At 38.4% G+C, this 25,695-nt stretch overlaps 1 protein-coding gene and 1 long non-coding RNA gene across 3 annotated transcripts in view; one reads left to right on the top strand and one right to left on the bottom strand.

Moving 5' to 3' along the window:
- sesn1 (sestrin 1) overlaps nucleotides 1–25,695 on the top strand; it is a 417,071-nt gene that overhangs the window by 311,799 nt on the left and 79,577 nt on the right. The window lies entirely within an intron of this gene.
- LOC120525531 lies at nucleotides 1,620–24,054 on the bottom strand. The gene is made up of 3 exons (XR_005632969.1): nucleotides 24,019–24,054; nucleotides 23,294–23,410; nucleotides 1,620–1,866 (listed from the first exon to the last, which is right to left on the bottom strand). It is a non-coding gene; the product is annotated as an uncharacterized LOC120525531 (long non-coding RNA).

Raw genomic sequence — 25,695 nt, 5'->3', positions numbered from 1 at the left:
AATTATCTTGCTCACTGCAAAGAGGCAGGACATTTCATTTGGCAATCACAGTGATGTTTTTGTGACTTTAACATGGCAACACTAAAAAAAGGTCACGATTTTTTTTCATTGGACAATCAGATAAAATAGAGCTGAAAGTTAAATAAAGTAGATTGATTATGGGAGTGATTTACTGAGCCATAATAAAAAAAATTCCACAATGTTAGTACTTGCACTGGGATATGAACCCATGATTCTTAAATTGTGAGGCAGGAATAGTTTTTTAATACAGAATCTTATAGCTTCACAAAATAATGTACAGTAGAAAACAACAGAAAATATATGAAATACTTGTCCAAATTAAGCTCAAGCAGGCTAGACGATATGTCTCCGGTAACTGCTTTGAACCAGCACTCATTTTGCCAACTGAGACTGTTCAAGTTGCCAGACTGCAAGTGATATTGATTTACTTGTAAAATGACTGCACTGAAGTCCATTGTATAATCTTTTTAAGAATGAGGAAGCCGGGTGTAACAGGAAGTAGCTTTGGGACTACTGAGGAAATCCAGACATCACTGCTCTCAACAGCTGAACTAATACTTGAGTTCTGACCCACCCAACTTCAGTATACCCCACTTTCTGAACTGGAGATTGGAAAATGAGACAAAAAAGAAAACTTAAAATAAAAATAATAAAGCCTGTTTTTGTGTGCAAATACAAATACTTTTCAAGGGATATAAAAATCCCAATAGTGATCAAAAATACAAAATGTCCCAGCTGCACAGGGATTTTTTATTTTACAAAACAGCATGTTTTCTTCAGTAATCACAGTGATGTTGTTTGTAATTTTCACATAGCAGGCACTAAGTAACTGCACAGGATTTATTTCTTCAGAAACGTTGTGACCAGGGGTTTCACAGATGAAGTGGACTGATTAAGAGACTTTAATGAGATAAATTAGTATCTCCATCAATTCATCTTCTAAATTGTTTCTCCAGTACAGAGTCATGGGGAGCCGGTGCTATTGCATACTTATTATCACTTTGTTTATCTCATTACATTTTTGAAATTGATGGTTTATGTGCTATGACATATATTTTGAATATATAAAAAGCTACTTTTCTGGACTGACAGCTAGCACCAAACTGAGATGGTGAAGAAAGCATTAGGAAATTAGTGTAATTTATTTTTTGGGGGGCAAAGGAAGGTCAGATTCGAAAAATGAGACCAAGTCAAAACCAAAAAGTCTAACCCTAGTAAAAAAAAGGTTTAAAAAATGTAAGTTGTTGGTAAAAAATCAAAGTACAACTCAAAAACCAAACTAATTATTAGAGGGCCATATGTCCACAGACACTTAGTAGTATAGTATTCAAAAGCTAGGATGACATAAACATCGAGTCACTTGTCATGACTTCCACATTCTTTTGGTAGAAACTACCCAAGCACAGAATGAGTGCAGTCATAAGAAAACACTACAAGACAACAGGAATAAAATGGCAGCAAAATGATATCACTAAAATAACTACAAAATTAAATAACTGCACAAAAAACAAATATATTTATATACAAAATGATGTGAGCATCCTAAACAGGAGAATAATAATATCCATGACAAATACACAGTGTTATACTTTGCTTGAAGTGGTCTACAGAGTTGTGAAGAATAACTATGAAAGATAGTGGTGATTATCTATTGTAAACTCTTTCAGCAAGTCCCGGTACTCACTTTTCTCACTTTTTTTGAGCCTTATTACAGTAACTGCAGTGTAGAGATGATGGAAGAATCCTTTACGTTTTCGATGAGAAATGCTCTGTGAGCTTCTGTATTGAAGTACAGAAAAATACAGTCCTGGCTGGGTTGAAAAGTAGAAGCAGCTTTCTCCATAGCTGAGAATATAAGAAAAGACCTTAAATTAATAAAAAAATTCCTTTATAATGATATATTCGTTTTGTGATTAAAGAAGTGAACAGTTACAATGAATTTCAAAACCGATAAAAAGGTGATAATGGAAGGAAGATCCAGAACAGCTGTGATCAAGGGCAGCAACCCAATCATTGGGTCAGAAACTAAAAGATTAAGACGATAGGCTGTAAGGCATAAATAGAAATAAAATATATGACATCACTAATCACTGGCCACCCAGCTCTGGACCAATTGAGCAGCAGGCAGCCACTTCTTGCAGCAGAGTTAGGGCTAGGAATGGATGATCAATCAATCTGTGAAACATGGATTTTAAATGGGTTAAGACTGTTGGAAGAAGACTCCCAAGAAAGAGAAACTGTGAGAGGCTAGTTCCATCTTAGCTTCTCCTTGGTAGCAATGCCAAAGGAGAAAAGTCCAGAGACAGCTTTTTAAAGGAAGGGACCAGAACATGAGCCATAGTCATTCGCCTAGCCAGTGTTCTGTTCCCAAGAGAATCAATCCTATCTTTCACCAAAACCAACTTAGTCCTAGTCAAAAATTTGTAAATGAAAGACATGAACATATTTTAACTTGTCTACCAGCATTTTTTATCTGAATTAGAACATCAAAATTGGAATCTGTATAAACAAGTTCAGCAGGGGTCAGTAGCCAGGCACATGCTTTTTTGGTGTAAAATATAGGCAATACATTAATTTGAATTTGTATAGTGGTGATCAGGTATTTGAGAGACAACAAGATTGTTTTCAAAATAGTATTCTGGAAAAGAGTGGGGAAAAGAATTCAGGTCATATTTCTAAGCCTATCATATCTATGGAAAAGCCTGTAGGTTTCTTTATGCAGAGCAGCATACAGAGCAGAGACCATCCAAAAACAGTTTGATGATGAACAATGCCTTTTCCAGCATGATAGAGCACTGTGCCATAAGGCAAAAGTGATAACTAAGTGCCTCGGGGAACAAAACATCGAAACTTTGGGCCCATGGCCAGGAAACTCCCCAGACCTTAATCCCATTGAGAACTTGTAGTCAAACCTCAAGAGGCAGATGGACAAACAAAATCCCACAAATTCTGACAAACTCCAAGCATTGATTATGCAAGAATGGGCCTGCCATCAGTCAGGATTTGGCCCAGAAGTTGATTGACAGCATGCCAGGGCGAATTGCAGAGGTCTTGAAAAAGAAGAGCCAACACTGCAAATATTTACTCTTTGCATAAACTTAATGTTATTGTCATTAAAAGTCTTTGAAACTTATGAAATGCTTGTAATTATAATTCAGTATACCATAGAAACATCTGACAAAATATCTAAAAACACTGATGCAGCAAACTTTGTGAAAACTAATACTTGTGTCATTCTAAAAACTTTTGGCCTCGACTGTAGAGAATCTGAATCTCAGTGACTGCAACATTCCAAGACCTAAGCCATCAAAAATATCTACAGGTGGATGCCCTGATAAGTTCAGAACAGTAAGTAGTTGGGGCAGCCTCCAGCTCTCAGAGCTTTGCTGTTTAAGACTGGAGTATAGGAGTGCCAACCTGGAGAGAAGCCCAAGTACTCCCCGCCCAATATCCAATAACCTTAAATAGTAACAGATGTGACGTCATTGAGGTTTTACAGAGAGAGTGGGAGAGAACAGGGGCCGATTAAAACCATTCAATCGGGATCCAGAATGACGGGTTAGTTTGAAAGTCAGCTCAACTGCAGAGATTGCTGCCTGCAATCAATAGTATTAATTTAAATCAGGTAAAGACAACCGTCTGACATGTCACAGGTTAATGTACCGTGCTTAAAGGGTATTCTGCGAATTCCAAAGGAGAACAAGGCTCTGATCTCAAAGCAGCATTGGACCGGTAGGGAGAAAGGAAGCATGGCACTATCAAAATTGACATTAACTTTAAAAACAGATAAGGAATAAAGAGGATCCGAATTCTAGAGATTTTTAATGCCCTGCAGAAAATCAGTGGAAGACCAGAGGGTTGCTGACAAAGGTGGTTTAAGGGAAGTTGTGCAGTTTTGTACTGGCTTATTCTGTAGACAGACACAGTTTTGTGGGGGAAAAAAGGTTAAGGTTTGTATGGGGATTGAAAAAGGTGTTAACAGTAAAAGGTAGGATGGCCTGCATTTTTTTTGTAAATATTGATTTGTCAATCTTTTTCCCCCAAAAATTCTTTAAAGCAGAGTTATGATGCAGCATATATTTAACTACACATACATACACACATACACAGTGGATTCACAGAGTATTTAGACCTCTTTACTTTCCGCACACTTTATTTTAAATGAAAAAAATTTGCAATCAATATGCGCTCAATAACCTGTTTTCAAAAAGGTTTGCAAATTGATTAAAAATGAAAAAGTAAAATCTCTCATTGATTTAAGTATTTTGGCCCTTTGCTGTTAGGTGCATCCTGTTTACTTTAGTTCTCCTTGAGATGTGTCTAGAACATGATTGGAGATCACCTGTGGCAGAGTGAATTGATTGGACAGTGTTTAGAAAGCCCCCCATCTCACTCCCACTTCCATAATAAAATCATGATGAGGCACATATCAGGGCAAGGGTATAAAACCATTTCTAAAGCTTTGAGTGTTCTGAGAAGCATAGTGACCTCAATAATTGTGAAATGGAACTCTTCCACCAGGACTCTTCTGAGCGTTGGCCGAATGTTGACCATCTGTTAATAACTGAGTAAGCGGGCAAGAAAGGTCTTCGTCACCAAGAACCCAATGCTCACTCTAACAGATCCTCAGAAGTCCTCTGCTGAAACGGGAAAAGTTATTGGAAGGACGTCCATCTCAGCAGCACTCTATATAATAGAGTGGCTAACACCCGTTGACAAACAGTATTTAAATGTTTCTGAATGAAGGAAGAAAAAGATTCTCTGGTCTGATGAGACAAAAATTGAACTTGTTGGGCATAACTCCAAGTACTATGTTTGGTGAAGACAAGGTGCTGCTCATCCGATACTTAATACCATCCCTGTAGTGAAACATTGTAGTGACAGCATCATGCTATGTGGGTGCATCTCAGTGGCAGGGAGAGGGTGACTGGCCAGAACAAAGGTCAGGAGAGATGCAGCTAAATACAGAGAGAAAACCTGCTGTCACAAAAGGCAGACACAAGAGTCATAAAAAGGTTTGGGGCAGCCCCCTGGCTGCAAATGGGTACATTGCTAGCACTGACGTGCTCAGAACAGTGTTCAAAACAGAACTGATTAGGTTAGTCAAATACGACAGCTTTAAAGGCCAGAAAAGGAAGTGAAGTCATTGAGGGAGGAAGTGGAAGGGACCTCTTCCATAGGCTCACACCCGGACGTGACGTCATCAAAAAGGCCGGAACAGGAAGTCTCTCCGGTCATGGGTTCTTCACAAGAAGTGACGTCATCCAAGGATCTGGAACCAGAAGTGACGTCACTAGGGTCAGGTGAAACTTCCCGTGAACGGTCTGCAGGAAAGTGAGAAAAAAGGTCAGTGCACTCTGCCACCCCCTGGTCTGGCATGGAATTACTCTCATTTAGACCCTTTAGCTGCCTCTCATGCGCACGTGTGTGACAGTGAACACAACCACAGACTGGTGTGGCAGTTTACCTTGCCGCATGGCAATGCCTGTAACCATTCAGCCAAGGCAATGCTGGCGGATGAGGGGGGACAAGCTGAGTGGCACAGCCACTGAACTCTATAGAACATCTGTGGAGAGACCTGAAGATGGCAGTTTACAGACTAGTGCTACCCTTTTAGTCTAATGGAGCTTGAGAGGACCCCCCAGGAAGAATGGCGTAAACTGCCTAAATCCAAGTGTGCAAAGCTTGTAGAGACTTACACAAAAAGACTTGAAGCTGTAATTGCTGCCAAAAGAGATTCTACAACATAATACATTCAGGATCTAAATATTTAATTTTTTGATTTTTAATAAATTTGCCAACTTTTATGAAAACATGCTTTCACATTCTCATAATGGATTATTGATAGGCATAATGGATTATTGATAGGCAAAAATGGCAAATTTATGTATTTAAAATTTTATCTCCAACTGTGCAGAAAGTGAGGGGTCTGAATAATTTGTGAATTCATTATAAATGCCAAATAACCACCATTTTTTTTATACTGTTTTTCTATTAAAATGAGTTGGCTCTCAGTCGGACATGTAAGGGAGGAATAACAAAGGGAGTTTACAGATTCATAAATATACACCAAGAAACGCCTAACAGCTTCTCTAATGTCTGACTAAAACGCTGCTGGCACCCTAACTGTCTCAAGGGTGGATGTGCTCTTGCTCCATTTTTTCAGTAAACACATACTCCCTCCACACTCTGACCACTCTTCCTCCCTGCCAGTGGCTCTTTTGTCTTGACCCCCACCCAAACTTTAACCTCACTGACCTGTTGTCAACAAACCCTTTAAAAACATCTCCAGTGTGAGCTAATAAGACATTTAGCTTGTAATTCTAGAGTTACACTGCTATGACTAGACTTTGCTGTTAGGGGCAAAAATAAATAGCAAATTAAATTATCTTCTGGTTTTAAATGTGGCTGAAAACACAAGGAAACAAAAACAGTGCTTCTTGAGACATTTTATTACTTTCCTTTAGTAAATTAGTACTTCACTGTTGGGCAGCAGCTTTCACTTTTCTACATTTAAAACAAGCTTTCTTTCATTCACTATCAAACCTGCCTAATCCAATTCAGGATTGCAGATACTGGATTCTGGCAAAGTAGGACTGGACACCATGTAGGAAACAGCTACAGTCTGGAGGACAGCCTTTTGCAGGTAACACTCAAGCACATGCAGTACTCACATTTACTTATAAAAGGACTGAGAGGTGCCAGACCAGCTGCCATGCATTTGTTTAAGCTGTGGCAGCAAGTCAAATTACCCAGAAAAAACATGACATTCCACACAGACAAATGATTTATGAACCAAGTGCTCAGAGCCACCATGCTACACTACAGTACATATAACGCATCATACTGACATCAACAAGTGATGCTTAATTAACAGTATGATGTCAGCTGCTCCCTGTCACTAGCAACCTGAAGGAAAAAAATCCAAAAAGTTAGTTAAGACCATTAAGACAGCACAATACAAGTAACAGCGCAAACTTAATTAGATGTTGCAAATAAAATGCAAATTTAGAATGCATGTGGACCATAGGTATAAATTGTGACTGTTGAGACTGGCAGACCATCATAGACAGACACTCCAAAATGGATGAAAAGTTTTGTATAATAGACTCAAGTCAGACAGTAACACAAGATAAGACTCGCCCTCCCCAAAGAAAACAAAAAGGAAAAAACATTAAACATAATACATCAAGTTGCTGTCACTTTTAGAACACAAGAATATTTGAACATTTTTAATGAGATATGCCATTTATTCCAATAAAGTCATCAATCCTGTTCACGTAATCTGTCCGTAATAACATCAAGTCGAGTTTTGAAGGTCTCCAGTGTCCTACTGTCTCCGACACTACTTGGTCACTTATTTCATTAGTCTGTGGCTCTCTAAGTAAGTTTTCACGTGTGTTCTTGTTGAAAGAATATTTTAAATTATTAGCTGGATTTAGCTAGAATCCACTATACTAATTTGTTGCATAATTAAAGCAATTCAATCATGTCATCTCTTAACCTCTGTTGGCTTAAACTGAACCTTTCATCATAACTCAAACCTTGCAGTCCTAGAATTAGCATAGTCACTCTTCACTGACCTGACCCTCGCACGGGTGGTTTTTGTTTTCCCTTTCCTTTAATATGGAGACAAAAACTGTACTCAGTCCTCACTGTGTGTTGTAAAGCTCCATCATAACCTCTCTTGACTTGTACTCCACACATAACGTAACATCCCATTCTGTATGCTGCCTGGTTGTTGATGGTGATGATTCTGCTACGACTCCTACGTTCTCCTCAAAAAGTGCTCTTTCTAGTTTCAGACCTCCCGTTGTGTATTCAGACCTCACATTTTTACTTCCTATGTGTAATAGTTTACATTTACTAACATTACATTTAATCTGAAACAAATCTGACCAAGCCGGCGTGCTGTCCAGCTCCCACTCATGATTCAGCTAATTCTTCTTTAACTACCATTCCGCTTGGTTTAATATTTCTCTGCAAACATAAGCAACTTGTTATTTACATTCTTATCAAGATCAGTTATGTATACCGAAAAAAACAAATGTAATGAAAATAACTCTTACAATGTACTGTAATAGCAATACCACAACAATTGTGTGTCTGTATGTGGAATACTTGCCAAGGAACAGAAACGCACATAAACACACATGGGGGGGAAAAATGAATGGTAGATAAATTAAAGTAACAACTTTTAACACAAAGACAAAACAAACTCCGCTGGCCCTTTCTGTTGTTTAAGTGGATTTTCTCCACTGGCCTACCCCTCAAGTTTCAGTTAGCATTCCTAACTCTCTGCCCTTCGTCCCCCCTTACCAATGATTCTAGAATCCCTGGACAGGGGTGACCTGTAAACTCCAATGAATTATCTCTTCCATCCAAGCCTTGGAATCACATTTGGGTTCAGGGGCAGCCACTTAAAGCTAAAGTCTAAAATTCTCCATATCAGTCCAGTTGTACTGGGACCCAAAACCCTGAGTAGCCCTTAAAAGTTCTGCTTTCCAAGGTGGTTTCCTGCCTGTCTTTATCCATTCTTGGGTCTACATTTCCCGTCTAACTCTAGTGAGTTAACTCCCCTCCATTTGTTACACTGGGTGAGTTTGTCTGTTGTGCTGGTAGTCCTTAGACCTCTGTCTTTAGTGCCTATGATGATTTCAATTCAAAGCATCAACAACAACATTTATTTGTATAACACATTTTAATATAAACTGTAGCTCAAAGTGCTTTACAAGATGTCAAAGAGAAAGTAACAAGAAAAACAATTAATACTGAGCAAGAATATTAAAGAATAAGTAACAAAAAAAGTAAGGTCAGATGGCAAGGAGACAGAAAAAAAACAAAAAAGGCTCAAGAAAAGAACAAAATCTGCAGGGGTTCCAAGGCAAATGCCTAGCCTCCACTGGGCATTCTACCTAACATGAATCTTCTGAAATCAATCATCTTTGTTTTCAGGCTTCATATGAGAGGATTTGATGAAACAGGTCTCTTGGACAGCCACAACAAACCAAGGCCCCCATTTATTCCATATTCACATGTGGCCAGTGGTGCCTTGATCAGGTGGTGGTGCCATCATTAGAAGAAAAGGAAAAAACAGCAGAGAAAAGGAGATGTTAGTAAAGATTGCAAATCTCTGAAGAATGTGTTAACTCTATGCCTTTTCCAGGCCATGTTAACATATGGACACACTGGGCTCTGGCTAGGTGTCCATGATGTTTCTGATGCCTATGAATGTTTCTGTTTTGCTGTCAAATCAGGGGCCCAATACTTTGCCCAGGGGCCTATGATGCTGTTAAGATGGCCCTGTAAAATATAGTCTATTAAGAATACAAGTAAAATGAGGCCCCAAAAAGCCAAATTAAAATAATATCATTTTAGCAGTCTTTTAAAATGTTCCACAGTATTAGCCTGGCAAATTTCTATCAGTAAAGTATTCCAGATTTTGGGTGCATAACAGCAAAAGGCCGCCTCACCACTTCTTTTAAGCTTGGCTTCTGGAATAATAAGCAGACCATCATTAGAAGATCTAAGGTTACAGCATGGAGTGTAGGTGGACAGGCATTCCAGAATATAGGATGGAATAAGATTATTTGAAGCTTTATACACCATTAGTAGTATTTTAAAGTCAATTCTAAATGACATGGGTAACCAATGTAATGACGCTAAAACTGGTGAGATGAGCTCAGATTTTTTTTTCCTAGTTAAGATTCTGGGTGCTGTATTTTGCAATAATTGCAACTGATTGTTGTCTTTCTTAGATAGTCCTGTTAATAGTGCATTACAGTAATCTAGTCGACTAAAAACAAAAGCATGAACTAATTTTTCAGCATCTTGTAATGTTATAAGAGGTCTAACTATTGCTGTATTCCTTAAGTGAAAAAATGCAGTCCAAGTTATGTGGTTAATATGTGATTTAAAGTTTAGGTCAGAGTCAATGATTATCCCTAAATTCTTAACTTCCGCCTTGACTTTTAAACCTAAGGAATCAAGTTTATTTCTAATACCCTCGCTAATTCCATATTTCCCAATCACTTGTTTTTTCCTTACTTAGCTTGAGAAATGTTCTACTCATCTATTTGGAAATACTGCTAAGACATTAGATCAGAGAGCCAAGACAGTCGGGGTCATCAGGCGCTATTGATAAATACAGTTGTGTGTTGTCAGCATAGCTGTGGTAGCTCACGTTATGCCTTGAGATAATCTGACCTAATGGAAGCATGTAAATTGAAAAGAGCAGCGGACCCAGGATAGATGCTTGTGGTACACCATATGTGATATCATAGGTTTCTGAAGTACAATCACCAAAACTAACAAACAATTTTCTACCTGTTAAGTAAGACTAAAAGTCCTACAGCCCCTGCAGGACTTGCTGCTCTCAGGCCATATCTATCTTCTTATGCTAGCCTGTGTAGGTGTGAGCCTGCTCTCCACATAGGCTCGGTTGCTCTGGTTTTACCTCACAGCAAATCACGTAGTTTGAAGCTAGCTTTGTTCTCAAAACTAAAGATCGTTTTCCATTCCTGCTCTGCCTCTAATATGCCATATGTGATGTTCATGGCCTTCACTCTGTTTTTCTCAATCACATTAGAAATATTAAAGGTGTTTTCACACTGTTAGTTTGGCCAACTTTAAACCTAATAAAAAAACAATAAATGCCATGTAGGTATGTCATGGACTTCAATCATTGGGCAGAAACATGACAGTTCGACAAGTTTGTGATGACATTTGTGATGATTGTGTGGTTTGTTTACCAAGTAGAGCTCTGTGAGCAGAATGTCTGATAACTAGAATAGAAAATAAAAAGAGTGCACTATTTTGCATGCTGCACAAAGGTCCCATTTCATCGAGGAGTCTCTATGGCAAGCTGCACTGAAGGTCTACAGTGTTGTGAGTCAGTTTCATTTAGACAGTAAATGTATTGGGTGAATTCAGTTTCACTGTGTGGTGTTGCATATTTACTCTCAAGCAGCCTGAACGTCGCCTCTTTAAGAACACTTCTTTTGCTCCGCCTCTCTAATCACGTGACTGCTGTTTTTAGGACTGTAAATATTTATTAATAATGTTCACTCTGCAGTTTACCACAATATATCAAAATTAATGTGCCTCCAGGGTCCACAGTGTGCCAAATGTGTGATCACCTGTGCCTACCACTCTTAAGGTTTAAGTCATGGGGGTTTGATTATTAGTCACAAATGGTATTCCTTCCTCCCCAACTCTGTATGTGGTTGGATTGATCTTCCCAATCACAAGTGAATCTACACCTTTTGTTTAAATGGTCAACTGCTATCCGAACTGATTGTGAGAGAGAAAAAGTGGCTTTGAGGCTGAATCAGTTGGTAGGATTGATCTGATTGGCTGGTACTCATGTGAGCTATTTTATGTGAATTTGAATGCATGTTGGATTTATTTTCATACTAAAATTACCCAGTTACCGGTAGAAATGTTTCTCGTAGTGCAGAGTATTTCCTACAGTAAGATCACATTCATACATCCTACAAAGCACTCCAGGGTTTTTTGGTACCACATCAAAACCAGCATTTCTCCAGGGTCTTGGTACAGATGTTTTGGTTCATAGTAGAGTGCAAGTGGTGTGTTCACATCTACCTAAACAAACCAGACTATTGGGCAATCGCTTCAGAGTTTGAAAAAACGGCTCCAGATGAACTAAATGTGAATGTCATATTTTCCATAAACTTAATTCTTCGCCAATTAGTATAATCTGCTCTTGGAGTCTGCCTCTTTTTGTTTCACTCATCCCCTGGCTTTATTGTCACACAATCTCAGACTACTTGTCACCATAACACTTATCAGTCCCAAATCAAATTGGCAGAATGCTTTGTAAAACTGGACCAAAGTTGCATGCCTACTGGCAAGGTTAACATGGAATGTGCTAGGGTTGTCCAAAAACCAGCATTAAACAACAATGCCAAAGTCTGTACACAAAGTAGAGTTAGGTATGCTAGGAAGTGCAAAGAAGCTGCAAGCCATGTGGCAGTTAATACTCCAAAGCCTGGCAGACATTACCACAGCTTATACCAGGTGTTCTTGAGAGGCTCAGTAACAAAGTGAAAAAAAAACCAAAACATTTTTTTGAAAACTGCCGTAGAGGTTGCCTGCGCTCCCCACCTGCGTTGGTTTTCATTGGGTATTAGCGTTTCCTTATGCTGTTTAATGACCTACTCTTGGGTTGATCTCCTACACCAAGTTGGTCAAGTGTGAGTGAGTGTGCCCTGCAACAGACCTCATAACACCTAATTCTGAGGTCTCCTGTGACACTGTACTGGAGAAGAGGACAGAGGATTAAGTGGATGAAATATATTAGGGAGCTTTGACAATTACTTGCTGCAGGTGTTGTAATAAACCTGCAGGAACTGATTGTCCGAAGCTCCCTAAGTGAACCAACAAAAAATGGTACATCTCCCTGCCTACAGAATAGATGTAAAACATGTGCTCACATGTATAATACAGACCATGTGATCATACCACACTGCCGACTAGAACATCGCATAAAGGGATCATTCTCCTACAGATCATCTAATGTGGTCTACCTAATTCTCTGTATGACATGTCCTGACACTGCACTCTATATGGGAGAAACTGGGCAAACACTCCACCACAGAATGAATTTACACAAGTTCCACATTAAACGTGGCAACAGAGATGTTCCTCTAGCAGCCCACTTTAACAGACATGGACACTCTGAGAGGGACTTTGAAGTCACAGTGCTTATGGGCCACTTCAGAACACAGCAAGGGAGAAAAGAATGGGAAGTTAAACGCATGCTAAAATGTAACACATTACAACATGGTTTAAATAGAGACAAGAGTTTTATGGCCAGACATGAGGATTGTTTGCATCTCTCGACTGTCCCAGACAGCCTGTCTACAGACCTACATTGTATTGAAAAACTCATCAGAAACTTCAAAAGACTTTGGCTGGACAGTTATCTTATCAAAGGATCTTGACTATACATTGTTCTCCTCTCTTGCTAGATGAGTCTTAGCCTGGAAAGGTCTATTCATTTTTTATATCTTAGATGTCTCACTTAAAGGTTTTCCAATGTTGTATCTGTCCTGGTGTCTATATAAGCACAGGGAACTCCAGTCCTGAAGGAGGGGTCTGAGTTGCCTCGAAAGCTTACATATTGTAATCTTTCTAGTTAGCCAGTAAAAGGTGTCATTTTGCTTGACTTCTCATTACATCCATAATGGCTAACACGGTACAACACCCTAGTAGAAAAGAAAAACTTACTTTCTTCATCTGTACTCACTTGGTAATGTAATTATTTAATTTAGGCAGATTTCAATGACAGTTTGAATGTTTCAGATGTTTACAGTGGACTTTGTAATAATGTGATGGTTTAGATTGCCTCAGAGTATAGTAGTTTGTAATTTAATGAGCAGGGGGACAGTGTTTTTGGACAGCATGGAAGGTCACTGGTTAGGTATGCTGGGTTGGAGTCCTTCCTCTTTCTAAAGACATGCCTATTAGTTTAACTGGCAATTCTAAATTGGTAATATGTGAAAGTGACTGTGTGTGGGCCTTGTGATAGACTCGTGCCCGTCTACGAGTGGCTCTTGCCTATAACCAGATACTGACTCTGGTCCCTTGCCGCCCTCAAACAGATTAAAGGAAGGTGGACTGAGAATGTTATATTCTGACGTACCTAAAACCACAGGATCAATAGGTGGCTGCCTGAGTATCTTTAAGCTGAAACACCACTGAGACTGCTTTGTGACAGGGTCTGGCCCCCTGCATCCCTGAACAGGATTAAAGGGGTTTGACAATGTTATGTTATGTAGGAGGGTGTTTCAGAGAAGTGCTTTGGCTGCCGATTTTATCACAATAGATTATTCTCTCAGTATTCATTTCTCTGTATGTAACGTGCATACGCCCAGAGACAATCCCCACACAAAGGCAAAGGATGTTTTCTCAATGGGAGGCCAGCTTGTTCCTTTTAGACAAAAGAATAGGAAAGGATTTCTAGCAAACTTTCTTTAACACTCTGGTTTTTAAATCAGGCGAGTTGTGTTCTTCAAGTGCAAGACCTGAATGCTGCAGACCCTCACTGACCCTTTAGTAAAATGAGCTGTCTCATGCCCTCCTAGACACACATCTGTGTACAGTTCTGCTTTTTGGACAGAAAAGACCAAGCTGGTCACAAAGGAAGAGACAGTTTTCTGCCACGTCACTGATGTTTACTTATCCATTTATATATTGCTAGCTTTAGAATATACTTAGCTGGCTATTCCTGCTGTTCAAAAGTGCATTTATTTATTTCTTCAAATTTGTTTTTGTGTGGATTTGTCTAACCACTAAATGCTTCAACTCAAAAAAAAGCTTCCCTAGTAAGGGAATTTTCATAGTTGTGAAATTGACCTAAATTGGGTTGGCCTAAAGAAGAAGAGCAAACAAAGATATTTTTGTACCAAAAGCCCTCTGGCAAATACCCACATAATAAATATATTTGTTTTTAAAAAATGATTTGCTGAATGTACTCTGCTTTTCCTATCATATCCCAAACATTGACAGTCTCTGACTCTAAACTGACCCCATTATGTGTGTGAGTGAATGTGGCCTGTGATGGACTGAAACCTTGTCCAGTGTTGACCTTTGCCCTGAGACGAATGCTGCAGAAATTGGCTTCAGATCCCTCACCTATGAACCAGATAAGCAAGCTGGGAAAAGTTATTGATTGAAAAAATAAAAAGATACCAAAAATTGTTTGTCTTTAGTCATGTAATAAAAAGTATATTAATTTGTAACGCAAACCAACAGAACTTTTTATCTGAGCAGTAAGTTATGTAAGAGAGAACCGAAAAGAAAGGCTACAAAACCAATGTGACATAAATGCAGCACACTTATTTATTTTCTAAGATCATTTAGTGGTGAGGTAGGATTCAATCCTGGGAAGGGTGTCAGCTCTCAGTCGAATACACTTCTGCTCACAATACGCTTACACTGCTTTATATGAGGTCAGTAGCACACATCTTCAGGATACAGTTGAGTTAATAAACCGGCCCCACAACTCTCACCCACTGTAGTTAGCTCTGGTGCCTCGTGTTCCCAGGGTCTTGGGTTCAAACTCTGACCCAGACACTGTCCACATTCTCCTTGTCTCTTCTTGGGTTTTCCTGCCACATCATAAAGCCTTGCATACTAGTGGACAGGACACATCTAAGTGGGGTTGCATGTGGTATATCTACTGGTACCCAGTTCAGAATTGGTCCTTACTGTGCACCCATCGATGATGTGAAAGATTCCACCCACCTACCCCCAGCCCTGAACCAAGTAAACTGAATTCGCACATCTCAATTAGCTCTGAATTAGCGCGTTCTCTAATGGACTGGAACTCCTTCCAGGGTTGCTTCCTGCCTTGCCTTGTGCTACTGCATTAGACTTTGAAACCCTAGGGCGAGATTAAGCTGTGTTGAAAATGAACGGGAAGAGGAAATCATTATAGTATTTTTACATGAGAATTCTACATGATGTCTTGGTAAATTAAAATTCTGCATCCTTTCCTGCCAATAAGAAGGCAACAGAGAAGTTGCTCATTCATTTAAACCACCATCAAATGAAAAGATACGTGCCAGTAATGCACTGTACAGATAATGTTGACATTGTCAGTCCTTGTTTTGAAGCTTGAATTTGTACTTAAGGTCATTTGACATATTGAGGCTAAGATATGGAACCTTTATTGCATCACTAAGCAGTGATTAGGAAGTAGTTGTGATTCTTGTGCTCTTTAGGTTAAAAAGGAAGTGGGTGAAAATATTGATACATCTTTTAAGGTTGCAGCAGACATCAATAAAAAACAGTAAACTTCCTGTGTAGGTTTACATTTTCTTGTGCAAGTATTTCATCAATAAATGTGGTCCTGCCTCTTTATTTCACAAATGGAAAAACTGTTTTGTGACACCATGGCTAGGTTATTGTGAGCCTGTTTTCATGAATTTGTCCATGGCTATGTATCCTATCAGATGGTTCAACAATACTGGCTTCCTTTCAGATATTAGCATATTCCCAGAGTTAACTAGTGACTTCCACTACAAAGCTGGACATGCCAACATTCCCAGAATCCCCAGCATCTCTGCCCACCACATATAAACCAATGGGCACCTGGGATCTTCCAATGCATCGCGCCTCGTTCTTCCCTCTCCTGTACTGCTCCTAGCGTGCCAGTCTCTCACGTTTTTGTTTCTAACTGTATTAACGTGAACTCTTATGCTCACTTTACAGTGCTGTATGTCCGCCCTCACTGTCAGTCCATATGGTTGCTGTATTAAGTTTGTTACTTATACTGTACATTATCAGTCTTAATATTTGTGTTGCATTCACTTTTTTTTAATATAAAGAACTTTAGTGTGAAGACTGCTGTATATAAAACACTGTTCTTTGTAATCTGAAATATCTGTACCCTTACATATTCATTTCTGGTAGTTTAGCCAAGTAAGAGTGATAGACTTGTTTGTACAATTTAAGTGCAGCTCTGCTCCTGCTTCATAGCACTCTTTGGATAAAGTCAAACTACTTCCCCTTGATGAACATCCACCTTTGTCCGTGTGTTTAAGTTTCATGTTTTTTTTCTTTTTGCCATTTGAGATTTTAAACATTGTTTGATATGCCTTAATGCCTGCCAGTTTCACACATGCCTCCTTCCCTTAATATTTCTATTTAAAAAAAGGGGAACATGTTTTCCAGAGCTAGCCACTCTTCTGTTGTGTGGCCACGCAGCTGCTGTTTTTCATGAGTCAGATGCAAATCTTTCCAAATGAAAAGCGGTAGATATTATCATAACATAAACATGCAGATTTATGTTCATGAGGCTCTTTATCAGTCTAAAGCACGGGTAACGCTTTTGAAAACAGTACTGTATTCCAAAAAATAGAACTAAAGTAAATACGCACCTAAAAATACAAAGTTTAAACCACATGCAAGCAATTTGCAGGACCATTTAGATTGCATTATTCACTTGGTTATGATTTGGTCAGTGCAAGCATTTGTTTGTTGGCAATGGGTGATCAGAGTCTGAATGGTGACATAGTTCACTGAAGTATGCTAGTGGACTCTTTAACACAGTTATTTTTATAGGTAAAATAGAAGCTTTAATTAACTCTGCCACAGATTGCTGAAAAATGATAAACATAAACTTTGGATATTTTTCAGATACACAGTAATCTGCTTAAAATACAAGTTTATTACTTTTAAAGTCAAAGTGATTATTTCACAATCATGGCATACATTCATTTGTGTTGTTAAGTGAAGCAGCTATAGTTGCTGTCAAAGGGGCAGTAGACAAAACATGAAAATTTACCAAGTATATCCACCTTGCAGCAAAAGCCTCACAAGTTTCACTGGAAATTTTCTGGAGGCATTCCATTGATTGACCTGGGTTTAGCAGACGATCAGTTTGTAGAGAATAAGACTCTGGGATTACCAGTATTGTTATTTATAATTCTAGAGAAATAACACCGCCTCTCAAGATGGACTATGTTGTTGAATTCAGTTATTTTTGCCTTCAATATTTCATAGTGGATAATCAGTTTAGTTTTCCTCCATTTACACTCAGCTGTCTGGCATGTTCTCTTTAAATCAGGCACTCCTTGAGTCTTCCATTGTGTAACAGTGCTGGATATAGAATAGCAACTAGCTTTGAAGAGACACCCCTTATCAGAAACTCTTAATCCACTGCACAGCAGCAGCATTAGGTGCAAAGCAGAAACAAATTCTGGATGTGGCACCTGTACATCACAATGGCACACTCAGTCATTCACTCACTTACAACCAAAGGGAGCTGCCAGTTAACCGGCTAGGCTTGTTTTATAAATGTTGGAGAAGATGTTGGAGGAAAAGCAAAGTATACAGGGAAAAAACCCTACAGACAAAGGAAGAACATGTACACTCCACACAGACAGCAATAGAATGAAAGATTCAAACCCAGGACACCAGATAGGGAGGAGAAGAATCTGTGCTGAACATTGTGTTTTGATATCCACTTTGAAGAGCTACTAAAAATACGGTGGGCTGCTCTCTAAAATGTACACTAATGGCATTTCACAAATCCATTTACACATATACCTGTATTCAATGTTATCAAAAATAAGTCTGATTTTTAAATTAAAATTATTATGTATAACCGACAACATATGGTGAGTAGTAACAAGTAAGTTTTGGTGATGTTGTTTATGCTACATATATTAGTAGTGGTATTAATATTGTCACATGTATAGAGTACAGTGAAATTCATATCTACGTGTCCAGCCAATATACAACAGGCTGCTACTTTATAGTGCCATGATAAATAAGAATGTATTAGAATTCTTTGTAATTAATTTTTCAAAAATGTGCTTATCTGATATACTCCTTACTCCTGTTTCAATGCTCCCATTACCTGAAACCTTGTGGAAAATGTCTTGTGTAATGTTAGCTATATTGCTCTTTGCATTTGCAGCGTGATCATGAGTATTATATGTTTCAACTAGCAGAATACCCACACTTTGCAGCGGAGAAGTAGTGTGTTAAAGAAGTTATGAAAAAGAAAAGGAAAAATTTTAAAATAATGTAACATGATTGTTAATGTAATTGTTTTGTCTTTGATATGAGTGTTGTTGTCATATATCTATATATATATATATATATATATATATCTATATACTATATATATATATATATATACAGATATATATATATATATATATATATGCCAGCAACACTCATGACAATGACAAAACAATTACATTAACAATCATGTTATGTTATTTTTAAAATTTTCCTTTCTTTTTCTCGCTGTCAAGTTTAGGTATTTTGCTGTATATATATATATATATATATATATATATATATATATATATATATACACATATATATATATACAAGTGTACATATATATACACACACACATATACTATGGGGTGCGAAACAGGCAAATAAATTGATTTTGTCAATATATAAAGTCGGCGTCAGAATAGTCAAAACTTTTTTCTGAATATATAAAGTCAAAACCTGAATATACAAAGTCAGCGTTAGAATTTATAAAGTCATTCCTGATTATATAAAGTCAACATCGGAGTATATAAACTCACTCCTGAAAATATAAAGTGAAAGTCAAAATCTATTGATTGAAACGACTCTGAACTGAACTCTCTGAAGTTAACAAAACGTATTCAGAAAAATAAATAAAAAAAAACACTGTTTGGTTAATGTTTTGAAAATGATGCATGTGCCCTGCCCAGGATTGGTTCCTGCCTTGCACCCAGTGTTGGCTGGGATTGTCTCCAGCAGACCCCCGTGCCCCTGTAGTCGGATTCAACGTGTTGGGAAATGGATGGACATTCCAGCGCTGATTTTGTATATTCCGACGCTGACTTTATAAACTCAGGTTTTGACTTTATATATTTGGGAATGACTTTAGGCTATATATTCAAGTTTTGACTTTATATATTCCAGCGCTGACTTTATATATTCAAGTTTTGACTTTATATATTCAGAAACAAGTATTGACTTTATCTATACTAATAAAAGGCAAAGCCCTCACTCACTCACTGACTCATCACTAATTCTCCAACTTCCCGTGTGGGTGGAAGGCTGAAATTTGGCAGGTTCATTCCTTACAGCTTCCTTACAAAAGTTGGGCAGGTTTTATATCGAAATTCTACGCGTAATGGTCATAACTGGAAGCAGTTTTTCTCCATTTACTGTAATGGAGATGAGCTTCAACGCCGTGGGGCGGAGTTTCGTGTGACATCATCACGCCTCCCACGTAATCACGCAGTACATAGAAAACCAGGAAGACCTCAAAAAAGCGCTGAAGAAAACATGCATTATATAATTGAGAAGGCAGCGAAACAATAAGAAGCGAGCGAGTGACATATACAACCATATTCATGAGTTCTGCTACTTCGGAAACAAAGCACGATGTAAACCTACACTTTAAATTAAGTTCATAGACAGGCTGCGCTGGCGCTTGTAATTTAGTGCCTGCCCATATAAGGCCGTCCGTCAGCGGCAATCCAATAGCAAACTGCCACGGGTAAATATTCACGGGTGAAGGACTGTGCTTATGGAGAGGAAGATGAGATGGTCAGGGTGGTGTTTGACACAAACTCAGCGAAACTGCGAGAGAAAGTTTTAAGTGCCAGGACTAAGGTAACATTAAATACAGCCATGGACATAGCACGAGATGGCACCAGCACAGCTGGGAACCTTCGATGCATGTACACCGAGTGGCTCACGTGAACTGACGCAGTGCACAGATAAAAGCAACAGTTCCAAAGAGCTGAACAAAACCGAATTACACAATTGAAAAGGCAGCAAAAATATGAAGCGCCTGATACATACAAGCATATTCATAAATCCAGCTACTGCGGAAACAAAGCACACGTTGGAAAAAGTCAATGTCCCGCTAAAGGAAGACAGTGTAAAAAAAACCCGTGCATGCAGTGTGTCAGGTCTCAGATAAAGAAGAAGACGAGCTGTTTATTGATGCAGTAAGAAACGAATCGATGAATGAAACCTGTCATCTTTACAACGATTGACAAACACGGAATGTAACTTGAACACAACACATCCTACAAATACGAACCTGATTGAAAGAAATAATGATAATCAAATCCTTGATGACAGCAACACTCAGTAACACTCACAAAACAAATACTGTATATTGACAGTCATGTTACGTTATTTTTAAAATGTTCCCTTTTCTTTTCTAGCTTTTTAACACACTACTTCTCGCTGCAATACGCTGGTATATATATGTATATATATATATCCCGATCTACATACTCGAATAATGGATACTTTATTCGCCATCAATGATTGTTTTGGTAAAGCCATACTCAGTGTATTCATTAGATGAACGGTAAAAAAGTAAGAGCGAGGGGAGGATGACTTATTGAGGCATGCAGGCTGTAGTGTGCGTCAACTCTATCTGAATTGCGCGATCACATTTGAAAAAATATATCTTTTCAAGTTCTATTTAGTCCATATGTGTCAAACTCAAGGGTCGGGCCACATCCGCCCGGCGTAATTATATCCGCCCGCAGATCATTTTATATACTGTATTATTGTTATTAAAGCCCGGTATATGAAGCGCTGGTAACACAATAAACTACAGATCCCATAATGCAGCGCTTCAGCTGCCTTGCCAACACTTACGCGTTAATCAAGTCTAGCTTATGATGCTGCAAGTTATTGCGAAGCTAGCTCACACGATGCTGAAGAGAAAAGTTGATTCTGAAAATAGAGCCTTTAAAAACCGATGGGAGGCTGAGTATATGTTTACTGAACCCGTGTGTCTCATTTGTGGAGCTAATGTGGCTGTAATTACAGAATTTAATCTAAGACGGCACTATGAGACAAAACATCAGGGTAACCTGAATGCAATGCAGAAGATACAGAAAGCAGAAGAATTAAATAAGAATCTGACACTTCAGCGGACGCTTTAACCCGTGCACAATCACAAAGTGATTTCAAGTGAAGCTGCTTTTATGGGAGACACAAATGCACCAGTGCACCTTGCCCCACTTTCCCTGTTGCCAAGTAAATGTTAAACCAAGTCGTCACTACGGTGTTCCCAAATACGCACTTTGCTGATAAACTGAGCACACTGCGCACTGAGTTTGCACGGCGCTTTGGTGACTTTGAAGAACAAAAAAAGTCCGTCTACATGCGGCTCGAACCTTGTGCATGTTTGGTAGCACATATCTGTGTGAGAAGCTCTTCTCAGTGATAAAGACTAACAAAACAGCACACAGGAGTCGCCTCACTGATGAGCACCTGCAATCCATCCTGAGAATCTCCACAACACAGAACCTCACACCAAACAGAAACGAACCTGTGGCCAAAAAAAGATGCCAGGCGTCCAGCTCTAAAATGACATATGAGCAAAGACAACTGAATGATTTGATTTGTTATTGCTGAAAGGAACACATTTTATTTATATTTCCAGGTTTTGTTATGCAGCATGTTCATATTTGAATTTGTATAATTTTGACAGGATATATTTTTATGGAGAGCAAAATATTATAAGTTGTTTAAGGTTTGAGTTGATTTATTCACGAATAATATTCCTGTCTGTTTTTACCATTCCTACCAAAGATATTTCTGTCGACTAAATAAAAATTCCTTCTATTTAAAATTTAAATAGAACTTGAACAAATACGATAGTTCATAATATCCACGCAGACTTGCACGTAAGAGCGGGAGTCATCCGTTTTAACAAGCAGCGTATTGCACTGATACGAAATAGCTGTGTGTGTATATAAGTATATATGCATGTATGTGTATATGTATAGATATGTATATATATATATGTTTATGTGTGTGTGTAAATATATATATATATGTATATATATATATGACAACAACACTCATCACTCACAACAGTGACAAAACAATTACATTGACAATCATGTTACGTTATTTTCAAAATGTTTCCTTTTCTTTTTCATTGCTTCTTTAACACACTACTTCTCAAGGCGGGTATTTTGCTAGTATATATATATATATATTGTATATTGTGCTCTCTGTTACTATTTTTATATCCATGTATCTGTCTATTTTCCGAACTCTCATAATTCAATTTGAAGTCCCATCATTCTTGTCCGTCCCAACAGAATATTGCTGAGTGGGGGCAGAACACTATTTTTTCATTCATTCGTTCATTCATATCACAGACTGCAGTATGGGTGAACACGAGGTACACAATGTCTAATTAAGCATGCAGTTTTACCAAATACAAAAAGTAGTCTCTGTTTTAAAAAGTGGTGGAAATGTAATTTGGGGCTCACTGGTATCTCCTGGGTCTGCATCTGAAAACTGTGACTTTGTGGATTAGCTCTTCATACACACCTCGCCTGGCTCACACATCCTCAATAAGTGAAACAACAATTCTTCCTGTTTTTACTTTCAAACTCAATTTGTCCCATGCCTAAAAGTTCTTCTGTAATTGATTGATTGGCTTTGTTCCTCATTCACTAAAAGACACAATGTTCTAGTTTGTGTTTCCTTCTACTTAAATTAAACTAAAGCATTTTATGACGTGCAGCCTTGAAGTGTTCAAGTACACAACACATCAATATAAACTGCACAAAGTGTCCTCTTACCCACTCTGACAGTTACATTTCTGGGATATATTGAGTTCTAAGTCTATTAGAAGTAACCGCACTCTGATCTCTGCAGACTTTGAACTTTTTTTTTTTTTTTATCTTATTCAGACATCATCCCTTATTCTTACCTTTTAAAATCTACAAACAGAGTGCAGGACATTACTTACTGAATCTTCCATGAGTATGTGTGTTGTCTCTCTCTGCAGTTGACCCTGTGATTTATGTGTTGTTAGACAGTGACATTCAGGGTTCATTTATGTGTTGTGTCCAAAGCTGCCATGAACCTGAAAGAAAACATATGGGATCAGAATACAAATGGATATACACTCACCTAAAGGATTATTAGGAACACCTATTCAATTTCTCATTAATGCAATTATCTAATCAACCAATCACGTGGCAGTTGATTCAATGCATTTAGGGGTGTGGTCCTGGTCAAGACAATCTCCTGAACTCCAAACTGAATGTCAGAATGGGAAAGAAAAGTGATTTAAGCAATTTTGAGCATGGCATGGTTGTTGGTGCCAGATGGGCCGGTCTGAGTATTTCACAATCTGCTCAGTTACTGGGATTTTCACACACAACCATTTCTAGGGTTTACAAAGAATGGTGTGAAAAGGGAAAAACATCCAGTATGCGGCAGTCCTGTGGGAGAAAATGCCTTGTTGATGCTAGAGGTCAGAGAAGAATGGGCCAACTGATTGAAGCTGATAGAAGAGCAACTTTGACTGAAATAACCACTCGTTACAACCGAGGTATGCAGCAAAGCATTTGTGAAGCCACAACACGCACAACATTGAGGCGGATGGGCTACAACAGCAGAAGACTCCACCGGGTACCACTCATCTCCACTACAAATAGGAAAAAGAGACTACAATTTGCAGAAACTCACCAAAATTGGACAGTTGAAGACTGGAAAAATGTTGCCTGGTCTGATGAGTCTCGATTTCTGTTGAGACATTCAAATGGTAGAGTCAGAATTTGGCGTAAACAGAATGAGAACATGGATCCATCATGCCTTGTTACCACTGTGCAGGCTGGTGGTGGTGGTGTAATGGTGTGGGGGATGTTTTCTTGGCACACTTTAGGCCCCTTAGTGCCAATTGGGCATCGTTTAAATGCCACAGGCTACCTGAGCATTGTTTCTGACCATGTCCATCCCTTCATGACCACCATGTACCCATCCTCTGATGGCTACTTCCAGCAGGATAATGCACCATGTCACAAAGCTCGAATCACTTCAAATTGGTTTCTTGAACATGACAATGAGTTCACTGTACTAAAATGGCCCCCACGGTCACCAGATCTCAACCCAATAGAGCATCTTTGGGATGTGGTGGAACGGGAGCTTCGTGCCCTGGATGTGCATCCCACAAATCTCCATCAACTGCAAGATGCTATCCTATCAATATGGGCCAACATTTCTAAAGAATGCTTTCAGCACCTTGTTGAATCAATGCCACGTAGAATTAAGGCAGTTCTGAAGGCGAAAGGGGGTCAAACACTGTATTAGTATGGTGTTCCTAATAATCCTTTAGGTGAGTGTATTTTGTATGTTGAATGATTATGGTATGAAATATATACATCCAGAGCTGTGGAGATTAAGACAGTTTGAGAATACTAACTTATGTGGTATTTTTCTCCATAGAGAATTGTTTTTCAGGCTGATAATGTCAGCTTTGAAGTACATTTATTTAAAAAATGTCCTCTTTGACTTTTTGTATGTAGTCTTCTGAATAACAACAACTGAAATACTCTATATATACTTTTTTAATACATATCAAATTCACATACAAAAATTGTAGTACAAAGTACTTTACAGGAAGTAAAATAAATGTTACAATAACAAAAAATTATAAAATATAACTTAATAAAATTAATAAATCAAATAAATACATACAAATTCAAGCAACACAAATAAGTAATACAGATGGAGTCCCTAAACATGGTTTAAATTGCAATTCATGGGGAATAACAGAGGCCACTGCTATGGTCAGATGGCCAGGAAAGAAAGGAAAACAGAAACTCTAGCAGGCAGGATTCTGGAGAAAATAAACCTCCAGGGCTAAAAGACCCCCCACCTGGGCATTCTATATAACATACTATAAGTGTGATAAAGCAAGTCATTATTGTTTTAATGCACTGTTATAGTTGCTATAGTGGGTCTCGGCAAAATTTGGAGCATCCACATTCTTTCCAGAGTAATTTTCTCAGATGGCAGTGGCTCAAGACACCATCTCAGAAAACCTCCAAAGAAAACAGGACAGCAGAGGTTAGTAAAGACTGCAAATCTTTTATGTATAAAATATTGCAGTCTGCATTGTATAGTCTTTTATAATCCACACATACAAAGAAATTATGAAAAAGACTAATCAAAAAACACATTTGAGGTGTTTTAATATGTTCCATAGTGTTAGCCCAACATCCCCATATCAGTAGAGCATTCCAGATTTTTGCCATAAAAGCAAAAGGCTGCCACACCACTTGTTTTATGGCTTGGCTCTCAGAATATCGAGCTAAGATTACAAACTAGGAACTCCAAAATAAAAGAGATAAACAAGATAGTTTA

This window comes from Polypterus senegalus, chromosome 3 (assembly GCF_016835505.1).
Source record: "Polypterus senegalus isolate Bchr_013 chromosome 3, ASM1683550v1, whole genome shotgun sequence".
In the NCBI taxonomy this organism is placed as follows: Eukaryota; Metazoa; Chordata; class Cladistia; order Polypteriformes; family Polypteridae; genus Polypterus; species Polypterus senegalus.
This window is presented reverse-complemented; position numbering and strand designations above follow the sequence as displayed.